Here is an 11,467-nt window from a genome sequence, read left to right as displayed (position 1 = left end):
GAGCCTGGCCTTTGTTGTAGGTGACCAGTGAGCCTGGCCTTTGTTGTTGAATAGTGTCTTCACCATAACAGTAGTCTTTGTCACAAGAGCTTGACCATTGTAACTGACCTAGGGCTTGGGTGTTGCCTGTTGATCTTTCCACAAAGAAGGGTGTAAGGAAGATTATTGAACCCTCACCTGAGATGCTTTTCACTTCCTCCTGATCCTCTTTGAATTCTGAACTTAATTGCAAGTAGCCCTGATTATGTGTTAGGAGTTATAAATCATGAGAGGTTACTTGGAGTTGTGTGTGGGGTGCTCCTACATTCCAAGCTACCCCAAATATAAAGGCTAACCCAGCTGGACTAGTCAACCACTGGATTAAGGGACCATTCCTTTAGAAGACTGACTCACATAATTTGAAAACTAAAGAGACGAGAGGAATAATAATCCTTTTAATGAAGTAGTTTTGTTGTTTGTTTGTTTTTTAGATAATTACTTTTCTTTCACAGAAATTCTCCACCTAGTATGTTGCTGATGGAGCCATGGCCCTGTTAAGTATATCTGCTTTTCTAAGCCCATATTCTGGGATGTGTAGCTTTTCTTTTTTGTCTTCTCCTAAGCATAACACTGTAGGCTTCCTTACTTTTTCTCTGAAGCTCCCCTACGATCTCTTGTTAAATGTCTTCTGACTGCCATGTAGCTTGACCTCCATTACCAATTCATTAATAATAACTTCATTACTAATTCAAATTGCATAGTTTTCTCTCTTCCTCTTCATCTTCCTCCTCTAGACAGCTACTGAGATTTAAGCTTGTTGGCCTCAGGTTTTTTTCTTTAAATTCTAAATTGTCCTCAAGCTTTCTTCTGAGTCAGTTCTTGCATTCTTTTATTAACAAGACTAAGAATCGTGGAGCGGATCTCAACACCTCTGGTAGCATGTGGCACTCCCACATTTCTGGTTAGAGTAGGACACACAGTCAAGACTTCTATTAGTCCATGGCCTTTGTCTGTAAGCTCCCAGCTGAGTCAGGGAAGGAAGTGGTGAGAAAGGCTGGAAGGTGGACAGGAGCCAGATAATGAAGGGCCTCACATACTGCATTAAGGAGCTTGGATTTTAATCTCATCTGGTAAGAGATAAAGGCAAAGTGGTGGGTTACATTACCTGGCTAATCCAATCAGCTGACCTAGGAACCTAGAAATAGATTCAGAGGAAATTAAAGTAGAGATGAATGAAGCTTTTGTTTTTGTTTCTTTTTTCCCCCCAAGGAGAGAGTAAGAGATGAAAGAAGACATAGTAGCTTTTGGGATTTAGAAATAAAAGCCAGTACCATTGATGCGATTGTTTCCATAGTTTCTCCTTTCAGGATTTTAGTATTGTATATAATTATATGAAGCCTTACTTTTATAATCAAGAGAAAGAAATATGTGCTATTTAAAAACATGGGAGAGAGAGTAGATATTGAGTTAAATCATAGTTACTCTTCCCTTATAAATATGTGTGCACTTGGAATTTACTGACTTTTTGTGGTTTTACTTGCTCATAAAAAAGGAACATGCAGTCTCTAAAACAAAGAAGAGATTGCTTAATATTTTGTTTAAACCAGTTATTAAATGTCTGTGGCAAAATAACAAGCTTTAGTAAATGAGGGCTCTATGTTTCTGCCACCTCCTCCCAAGGAATTAAAGCGCTCAGAACTTTGGGAGTGTGATGCCTCTGCTCTCCTCCATACCGGGTGGCTAGCCTATCCAGACAGCTAGTCATCTCATTTGAGGAAGCTAAAGAGCTACAAGGAGAAATGTGAAGATAAATGTCCTTTGTTTCATCAGCTTCCGGACCCGTAAGCCAAGGCACTAGACCCTCCACCAGCCCCTCATTCACGTATCCACTGATCCTTCACCGTGTACCTGCTTTATAACTGGCACAAAGACGATGGACCAGGCATCCAGGGAATGGTAAACAAAACAAATACACTCTCTGTTCTAATGAAATTCATAGTTTAATGTGGGAAATGATTAACAGAAGCAAACATACCAAGAAAAGCAATCATCCTTCTGTATCCACAGGGGATTGGTCTAGGAACTACAGGTGTGCACCACCACATCTGGCAGTCCTGGACCTCACATCATCTCTGTATTAATGAGAGTACCCGACACAGTGTATATGTTGTGAGATTAATTACACTACATTTTTAAGAAACACTGACAAGTCTGTGGGTTGAATACAGATACAATTTTTTTCAAACATTAAAAAATTGTAATTGACATAATTGTACATATTTACAAGGTACAGTATATTTTAATATATGTAAAGAACATATTAATCAGATTGTGGCAAATGGCATATACATCACTTCAAACACTTACTGTTTCTTTGTGTTGAAAACATTCACATTCCTCTCTGGATAGGCTGGTGCTTAGCACAGTAGTCAATGCTTTGCATATATGAAGCCCTGGGTTCCATCTCCAGCACTGTAAAGAAACAAAACAAAAATATTCTCCCTGAGATAATATAATAAATTAATTGCTGTCAATGATACTACCATGCAATGTAAATTTTTCAACTGTTTATACCTGTGGTTCATTGAACCTGTGGCTGCAGAAGCCACGGCCCAGAGGGCAGACTAGTTACTGTGGAAGTGCCTTTCATGGGAGATATTTGGCAGCGATACAAAGTGTCAGAGAAGACACTAACAGGAAGAACTGGCACACATAGACCTGGGCAGTTTTTGAGCAGAAGGACCAGCATGGGCTCTGAAGACACGAAAGAAGACATAGTAGCAATTTGGTACAGGGGTGCTGTCTAGAACCGGAGTGTAGCAAGAGACAAGGAAGACAGGAAGGTTGCAAGAGTATGGCCCACAACATCTAAAAGCATACTTCTCAAGACAAGGTTTCTCTGGGTAGCCCTGGCTGTCTTGGAACTTGGCTGTCTTTGTAGACCAGGCTGGTCTTGAATTCAGAGATCCTCCTGCTTCTGTCTCCTGGGTGCTGGGATTAAAGTTGAATACCACCACACCCGGTTATACGGAGTGTTTTAAACAGAAAAAAATATAATCAGATTTCCAGTTTGTTTGTTTGTTTATGTTTTTTTTAGGACAGGGTTTCTCTGTGTAGCCTTGGCATTTACTCTACAGATCAGGCTGGCCTTGAACTCAAGAGATCCTTTTGAGTGGTGGGGCCAATCATATCTGGCCAGACTTACATTTTTAAAAAGGTTTTTCTGAGACATGCAGATTGGTTTATTTTTATGTACAAGACATTTCCCCCAAAGACTACAAGAGAACCTATCACTTTAGTTCTTGGAAGAACAAACTAGATGGCAAGCTGGGGTGGGGCTAGAATTTCTATGCTATCCCAAGTCTGAAAGCAGGAACAGGAAGAAGCCGATTGTGGAGGTTCAGGATGTATGAGAGACACATTTAGAAACTCTTACTGATCAGGCTAGAGTTGAGGAAGAAGAGGAATTAAGATAATTGCTCCTTACTTTGGGATCTGACTGAGTAACTAAATGCATGATAATTACTGAAACTGAGAACATTGCAGAGGGATAGCGTGGGACACTGCAGTTCTAGAATTTCTGTTTAGGGAGACATATGGATGCCAGTTAGTCAGAAATAACGGCTGGAAGACATTTGTCAAAAATATGTAGTCACATAGCACTTAGTCAGGATGGGTTTGATTAGGTTACAACAGTAAATACACACACACACACACACACACAAAGAGAAAGAGAGAGGGGGGAGAGGGAAAGGTTTTATCCTTGTTGAAAGTTCGCAGCAGGTCCAAGTGACTGCTGGAGCAGGTTTCCTCCATGTCATGCATCAGCATTCCAGGCTATTTCAATCTTAGATTCCACATTTCAACACATGATCACATTGGTAGGAAAGAAGGCAAGTGGAGTCTGGGAAGGAAGGGGTAGATGCAACACAGAATTTTCATTCATATTTCTGGAGCTAAAGGAAAGAATGCACATGAATATAATCTTTCAAATGTTCTGGAATAAAACTTGTGATCTCAATGAGCACAAATGATGTTAAGCATGACTTTATGTATCCGTGAACAAGGCAGAGGCCATGAGTATCCCCCACAGAGTCCCATGCTTCGTTTTGTGTGTTACAGAGGGGGAGGGGGCTCAGAAAACTTAAATCCCAGTTTTGGATTGTTAAGTTAAAGATGTGTTTATACAAATGAAGTGTCAAGTAAGCAACTGAAAGAGCTGGGTGGTGGTGGTGGTGGTGGTGGTGGTGGTGGTGCATGCCTTTTATTCCAGCACTTGAGATGCAGAGACAGGAGGATCTCTGAGTTCAAGACTATCTCGTCTACATAGTGAGTTCCAGGACCACCAGGGCTACACAGAGAAACCCTGTCTTGAAAAACAAAAACAGAACAAAACAAACAAAAACAAATAAAAGCAGCTGTCTTAGGGTTTCCATTGCTGTGAAGAGACACCATGACCTAAGGAACACTTTTAGAGGACAACATTTCATTGGGGCTGGCTTACACTTCAGAGGTTCACTCCATTATCATCACGGTGGAAAGTATGGCAGCATCCAGGCAGACATGGTGCTGGAAAAATTGCTGAGAGTTCTATATCTTGATCCACAGGAAGTCGGAAGAGACAGTGAGCCACAATGGGCATAGCTTGAGCATAGGAGACCTCAAAGTCTGCCCCTACAGAGACACACTTCCTTCAACAAGGCCACACCCCCTTAGTAGTGCCACTCCATATGGACCAAGTATTCAAACACATGAGACTAGGGGGGGCATACCTATTGAAACCATCACAACAGCTAAATTAAAAAGCCAAGGGAGATATGAATATGGGAGATTGAAAAAGTATCTGGAGTTGGAGAGGAGGGTGTGAGGTCTAGTGCTCTAGGCTGAATAAGCTTGCTACAGGAAAACATTTAGTAGACAACTAGAATTTAGTAGACAATTAGAAGAGTACTCTGCACGGAGCCCTTCAGACAAGCTTAACTAAAGGGTGGTGTAGGAAGGAGAGGAGGGATAATCAGACAAAATGAGAGAATCTAGAGAAAATTATTAAAATGAAGGGAAAGGAACTCTAGGTAGGTGTTTCAGCTCCCATCAAAGGAAACCCCTCTATCTGTGTAAGAGGTTCCACTCCTTTCTTGGATTTCCGTCCATCTTTCTGTACGTAATCAAATCTGTTAGTACATAAGTACTCCTCCTCCTGTAAGACTTTTCCCTATCTAACCCTCAACAAATCATAAGATTCTAGGTGCACTGGCATCACTCGATCATTCTCCAACCCACATCCCTCAGAGGTGGTATGTTGGAAGAAGGATTGTGGACACCATGATAAAAACAGCATTTGAGTAAGCTGGCAAGGTTCTGACTGTGCAGCACAGTCAAAGGGAGTGCTTTTATGAATTCTCCCCAACCACTTGTCCTGGTCGTTGGCCTGGTAACTCTTATCACAACCTGTCTATCCATCTGGAGCAGTATCATACCTAACCAGAGTTCTAGCACAATGCCTACAACAGTGTCAAACACACAGCAAATACTCAATAATTACTGAGTGAATTATAGGCTGAGTAAAGTAATTCTTGTCTGTAAAGATAATGGTTATACAAAAACCAGTGGTTTTCAAGAAAGTACTTCTCCAAATCACATCTTATTAGCAAAATAAACACCAAACAAAAAACAAAAAACAAAAACCAAGGTTTCTGTAAAACAAAAGCTCAAATTATTTCTAAGTATAGCTGTATCCAGAGGGGGGTCTTGGAATCACAAATCAGAACAAAATTTTACTATCTGATGCTTTACTACTTTGTGTTACACAGTTTGGGGGAGTTACAGAAAACTCATATTTAGATATGAACATTGATTATTCTTACTGCAGTTTTATTTCCTTATAATTTCCATCTTTTTGCTACGGATTCTTGGGATATTTTATTTACCTGTGGTTGGTGCCACCTAGTGGACATTATCTCCTTAAACAGGTTTGAGTCTAGAATTTTTTATTTATTTGTTTTTTTAACGTATTTTTTTATTGGATATTTTATTTACTTACATTTCAAATGTCATCCTCTTTTCCTGTTTCCCCTTCACAAACCACCACCCCATCTCCCTCCTCCTGCTTCTATGAGGGTGCTCCCCCACCCGCCCACACACTCCTGCCTTGCTAGAATTTTTTATTTACCCGAGAAAGGAAATGATGGGGAGGATGTCTATTTTTGAGGCTAGTTAATGTCACTGGTCAATTCCATTTCCTAAAGCCCACTGCAGTCTGGGACAAACATCCCCATGTGAAAGACATGGAGATTAAGACAAGGAGAAGTTTGGGAAGTTTCCAAGATCAGAGAGATACTGCAGAGCCAAACTCTCAATGTGCTACCCTGTAACCACAGTTCTAGAACACCAGTTCACCCGTGTAATTAAAGAAATCAGCATTATGTGTCTGTATATGGGAGGCAAGCAGATGGCGGTGTGCCTTAGTGCCCTGGAGATGAGTCTCAAACGCCAACAGGTTTCCAAGGAAGCAGTTTGATTATCTCCACCTACATGGCCTCGTCTAATGCTAATTACCCACTGAAGGCCCTATCTCGTAATACCATAAAACTGGAGACTGGAGATGGCAAGATGGCTTAGTGGGTAAAGGCTCTGACTTGCTTGTCAGCCCTGGGGACCTGAGTTTGATCCCTAGAAGCCAAATTAGGATCAAAAAAGAACTAATTTACTCCACACATTGTTCTCTGGCTCCCACACATGGCCTGTGGCTCATGCACACATGTAATAATACATAACTTTTTAAAACTGGGAGTGAAGATGTCAACGTTCAGATTTTGGAAAGCTCTAAAAGTTGTCTTTAACATGAGGATGGTTAATCACACAGTAGTTTAGACACCAAAAAACTTGAAAGAACAGTACATTAGTTCAGTCACCATGAGTACACAAGTGCCTTACCTACACCTTGTTGATGCTGTAGGTGGCTGTTATACCATAATACTCTATCCTAAGTACATCCATATGCGTCTCTAACAACAACTCATGCACCATTATTACTTGGGGAAAATGCATTTCTGCTATTTTCTAGCGTATATGGATTTAAAACGTCTCCAATGTCTTCATGCCCATCTCCTACGGCATCTGAAGATTAAAGCTTCAAGTACTACACTTAGTTCTAAATCTCTTGAGTTTCATTAACCTAAAAAAAAAGTCTCCCAATTCCTTTTCTTCTATAAAACCAGATTTAACAACAACAACAACAACCCAGGTATGATAATGGCACTGCAACTAGATGATCACTTAGAGATTCACGGAGAAGTCTCTACCAATGAAACAGGAAAGGGTGTTAGAAAGCACCAGCCGTGACCACTTAGTCTCAGATTTAATTTATATCCGCCTTAGCAGAGTACATTAGACTGATTTACATTACATATGTTCTTAATTCTAGAGATCTGCTTACATTTTTCATTTTTTAAAACTTCAGTCAATTATGTCTATCTCATTCAAATATATGAATGAAAAGTTTAAAAATTCAACATGAATGCGGTGATACATGCAGATCTCGAGTTTGAGGCCAGCCTGGTCTACACAGTGAGTTTCCAGGACAGATTAGGCTACACAGAGAAACCCTGTCCCCCAAAACCAACCCTCCCAAATCCAACTTAAAGATAAACCCACAACATTCAAATAGTACAGAAGAATACAAGGATACTATTCTAAGAATTCCAGAGCAGTGGGTGAGTGTGGTGTTGCATGCATATAATCTCAGCACCCCAAAGGTGGAGCCAGATTGTCAAGTCAACCTTGGCTACAAACTTGATGGGAGATAGCCTGCCTATGCAAGATCCTATCTCCAAAACAAAACATGCTACCAATCACCTCAAGTCATTTTATCCAGAAATAACATTTGCTGTGGGCTGAATGCTTATGTCTCCCCTAAATTCATATGTCAACCCAACTGACTTTATGCCAGTATTAGGAGATAGGGATAAAAGGAGGTGCTTGAGTTATGATAAAGTTACGGAGACACCAGAAAGATATCTTTCCTCTTCCAACAGTAAAGACAATTATCAGACCCCCATTTATGAACCAAAAAAATAAGCTCTAACCAGACCCTGAACCTTGGAAGTTTCAGCCTTTAAAACTTCAGGAAATACACTTGAGTTATAATCCACCCAATCTATCGCCTTTTGTGACCATACCAAATGGACTAAGATAATTACCATTAGTACCCTGTAAGGGCACAGGTACTTATCGCCCCCTTCACTTTCATGGGTAGATAAGCAGCACTGTTTCTATAGCAGCAGGTGCACTATAAACACCCAGTCTCTGCCCAGATTCTATTCTAGCAATACAAGGAGCCTGACTTCACCTGCTGAGTTCTCCTGACAACTAAAACAGGAGACTCAGCTGGAGATTAGTGGAAAACTGGAGGGTCTGAGGAGAAAGGCTATGAGAACATTTTTTTTACAACAGCTTTGCTGTCTTTGGTTGTGTTTCAGATGCTTTATCCATCCTTGATCCTTCAAACTATGGGCTGAGTGGCTTCTGGCTGTAAGGGACACCAGGATGGAGGCATCTTAAGGGAGGAACCCAAAAGCACAGTAAAGAGGGGGACACTATGGTGGGAAGGTCTAAGCAGTGGGGGAGGTGAGGGGCAGGTTGCAGAGATGATGTGGGAGGGTTACCAGGGACAAAGGGAATATAAAGAAGCCATATAGAAGACCACTATCTTATAACTCAAATTAAAACAAAGCAAAAACCACAGAGACACTGAAGGGTGTTATAATACAGGCTCTTGTTAGTCTTCTTGGTTGCCCACAAGATCAGATTACAGAAGACACCACACACCTTGGCTGTAAGGTACAAAAAAAGAAATATGGAACCGATTGGAAACTTCATCCTGTTGGCTAGCTTTTGAAGTGCTATGAGAGATAGCTATGGTGGGTGCTATGGTGGCTGCTGGGGGGAAAGGCACCACTGGGGGATGTATGAACTAAGACATCCTGCCGGGATTTTACCTACCTATGCAATAGTGGCATGACTGCTATTGGGCTTACCAACTGCCCTCTGGTTGTATTTGAGGCCTGTTGCACAGAAGGGAATAACCCATGCCTGGCCCGATAAACCCCACTTAATGACTCAGGCCTGTGGAGTCACAGGCCCAGAGGAGGAACTTGTTGTCATTTAAGGAAACTGACAGGGCTGGAGAGATCTCTCAGCAGTTAAGGATGAGATGGGTCAGCGGGTAAGAGCACTGACTACTCTTCCAGAGTTCCTGAGTTCAATTCCCAGCAAACATATGGTGACTCACAACCATCTGTAATGGGATCTGATGCACTCTTCTGGTGTGTGTTTGAAGACGGCTACAGTGTGCTCATATAAATAATAATAAAATACTTTTTAAAAAAGGAAACTGACATAGCATTAGACTACCTTCTGAATGTGTTTTTACATAATTCATACCTATAGACAAAAACTATTCAAAGCATTATTTAACCCTCTCCTCACAGTGAACAACAATGAATGCAAGAGATTCATGGCTTATCCAAGTGCTGAGAATAAGTCACAGTTGTGGACTTAGCCCTAAACAAGATGTTTACATCAGCCACTCTAAGGCTCAGGCGACCTTGCAGAAGGGGTGAGATGTTCAAGCTGGGGGATAGGATGAAGGTCAGTCAATTCCATACCTCAGTTGATACAGCCACTACAATCACTAATCCTCAGCTATAGTGGTTATGTACAAGACTACCCCTGTCTACAATCAGTCAGAAAATTGGGAGGGGCTCGTGGGGCCCTACTCTTTACTACTGAACTACTGGCTAGTGAAAGAAGGGATTACTACTTTCAGTTGTGTGCCTACTGCTGAGCCCACCAGGCTCCAACCCACAGCTCCAAATCCGTGGTCATAGACATAGCCCTGGTTAAAACCAATGAGCATCAGAATAAGATGTATGGACATGAATGTTAGAGATTTGTGGAGAACAAGGGGATGGACAGGGATGGTAGAAAGATGTGAGAGGTTGAAGATGAGAGTGGTCTGTAATTTTGTACGTGTGCAAGTTGTGTAAGAACACATTTAAATAAAAAAATACATGAACATTTTCTATTATCAATTTATTCAAATGTATACAAAAAATATTTAGTACAATTTTCTGAAGATTATTTATTTATTATGTATAAAGCATTCTGCCTGCATGTATGCCTGCAGGCCTGAAGAGGGCACCAGATCCCATTACAGATGGTTGGAAGCCACCATATGGTTGCTAGGAATTGAACTCAGGACCCCTGGAAGAGCAGACAGTGCTCATAACCACTGAGCCATCTCTCCAGTCTTAGAACAATATTTAATGTGGCTAGTGTTTGTTCCAGAAGCATCATATTTTATTTTTTTTATTTTTTATTTTTTTTAAAGAATTATTTTTACTTATTTTCTGTATGTGAGTACACTGTCACTGTTTTCAGACACACAAGAGGGCATCGGATCCCATTACAGATGGTTGTGAGCCACCATGTGGTTGCTGGGAATTGAACTCAGGACCTTTGGAAGAGCAGTCAGTGCTCTTAACCGCTGAGCCATCTCTCCAGCCCCCAGCGTTATATTTTAAACTACTTTCAACTTAAAATATTAGACAATTAGTGAAAAACTAATACATGTTTCCTATCTTATTTTTTCTTTTCTTTATAATTTTCCTGTGACTGGCTGCTATAATTTGATAAGGCATATATTTAGCCAGCACATTCTCCTCTCCCCCTGATGTATTTCTGCTATCATATTTGTTAACATTTAGTGGATACTACTAAGCCTGGTTTTTTTGTTGTTTTGTTTTGTTTTTTGGGTTTGTTGGTGGTGGTTTTCCTTTCTTTCTTCCTTCCTCACTCTTTTTTTAAGGTCTGATCACTTAAAAACTTCTTTTTGACAGGACTTAGAAGTAAAAACTCTCACTGAGCAGAGCCTATGTCTCTTGGCAATCTGTTCCTGGTATTTTTGCCTTCCTTCTGTCTCTTGGCCACAGGTTTAGCATATTCTAGAGCCTGTTTGTTTTTCCCTATATATTTGTGTTGCAGGATATGTGGAGTAACAATGTGCTAAATCTTGGGTGTTTTGGTCCTGGGCTTCTGTGATGGTTATTTGTGATTGTCAACTTGAGTACATCTGGAATTTACTAAAACCCAAAAATGAAATGACACACCTGTGAGGGATTTTTGTTTAATTTGAAGTGGGAAGATTCAATTCTAATCCATATCCTTGAGGTAGGAAGACAAGCCTTTAATCCAGATCTTGAGACTAGAAAACACACCTTTAGTCCAGATCTTTTTAGCTGGGAAAACCCACCTCTAATCTGGGCCACACCTGCTGGAAACGTATCTAAGGATATGGAAGAAGGAAGCTTCCACTCTCATCTCAATAGCACTCCTTCACTGGCAGTAGAGCCAACTTCTTTGGGATTCCAGTGTATAGTGTATAGTGTATAGTGTATAGTGTATAGTGTATAGTGTATAGTGTATAGTG

Source organism: Grammomys surdaster, unplaced genomic scaffold (genome assembly GCF_004785775.1).
Source record: "Grammomys surdaster isolate TR1022 unplaced genomic scaffold, NIH_TR_1.0 188, whole genome shotgun sequence".
NCBI lineage: Eukaryota > Metazoa > Chordata > Mammalia > Rodentia > Muridae > Grammomys > Grammomys surdaster.
The sequence above is the reverse complement of the archived record's forward strand: the minus strand, read 5'-3'. Positions refer to the sequence as shown.